Below are 1,428 nucleotides of genomic sequence, written 5' to 3'. Positions count from 1 at the left end.
GGCCCATCGCGTCGTTGCCAGCCCCGAGGCCGCTTCCCCTCAACGCGGCCCTCAGCCGCCCCTGAGGCAGTGTCCCCTCAGGGAGAGCCCCAGACCACAACCACCCACCCCGAAGGCCGCTAGGAAACACCCCTTGAGGGTGTTTTCTCTCGGTGAAAGCTGCAGCCTGCCATCCCCCCGGAGGCTGCTTTCCCTCAGCGAAAGCTGCAGCCTGCCCTCCCCGCAGCCTGCCATCCCCCCGGAGGCTGCTTTCCCTCAAGGCAGCCCCCAAAACCACTTTCCTTCACCCCACGGCCCTTTAGTTACAAGAGGAGAGCACCTTCAGAGGAAAGGGAAGGACTATCCCGCCTCCTCCCACACATGCAGAACCAGACAGTTCTTGGCCATAAGTGACACCCGCCATGTTTTACCCTTCCCCTTACACCGCTGCTGATCATGAAACAGCCGTGCACCGTGACACCACCAGCCTCACCAAGACAGGGGAAGGCATTGCTCCCGCAAAGCCCTGCTGTCACACTACCGCTGTCCTGTCCTTGCTGCCTCATGGACTGTCCCCACTCCTCCCAGGGGCTGCTGGCTTAAATGATCCAGCACGGCACTTCCATCCAGCACGACAATGTCAAGGGGCTTAAAAAACATTCCTAAACTTAAGGGACTCTTGTGAACATGAGAATAAGCAGAGGACAGCCCAGAACTGGCTGAAGAATGTTGATGACATAGTTTAAATCCATGAAATATTTCTAGCGCAATCACTATCTTTAATACAGTAAATTATTATTTTCCAGAAGCAGTCTGCAAGAAGCCAGGGCAGCTACAAAAGTAGCTGGAGACCTGCAGCAGTCAGCCTGCAAACACACCTGGAAGGATCAGCCTGCAATTGCAGAGAAAATGTCAGGCCGTGGAGCTTCTACTGCCAGCCTGGTAGCTCACACCTAACCCACGTACCTGCTCCACAGCATGCATAAAGTAAGCCAAATTGTTCCAGGGGAAGTAAAGGTCAGATTTCATCCTTCTCAAAAGCATAAAGGAAGCAATGGATCCTGTAGGTCAACATGAAAGCACAGCAATAGGGCCAGTAGATATATTAGTCTGGGGAGAGAACAGCAGCTTACAGCAGAAAACCCTATATACATATGTATGTATATAAAAAGTCAAGAGAAAAGATCTCTAGCTTGCCCTGTAGAGCAAACCTCCATCACCAGGAGAGCAATCGTATTCTAGGTGGCATATTCCAAAGCATGTATACTAAATTGCTTATATTCACCTCATACTTAGAAGAAAAAACCAGGCTCTTCTACATAGTCATCCTCAGGAGGTACACCCACCCCAATATTAAATTACCACGGTACTTTTTCTGCTTTGTAAAACTAGAAATAAGATGAAAGGAAACTCAACAGAGACATATAGCAAGTCTTGAGCATGGAAAGA

This window comes from Cariama cristata, unplaced genomic scaffold, assembly GCF_000690535.1.
Source record: "Cariama cristata isolate BGI_N322 unplaced genomic scaffold, ASM69053v1 scaffold21575, whole genome shotgun sequence".
NCBI classification, from domain to species: Eukaryota; Metazoa; Chordata; class Aves; order Cariamiformes; family Cariamidae; genus Cariama; species Cariama cristata.
This window is presented reverse-complemented; position numbering follows the sequence as displayed.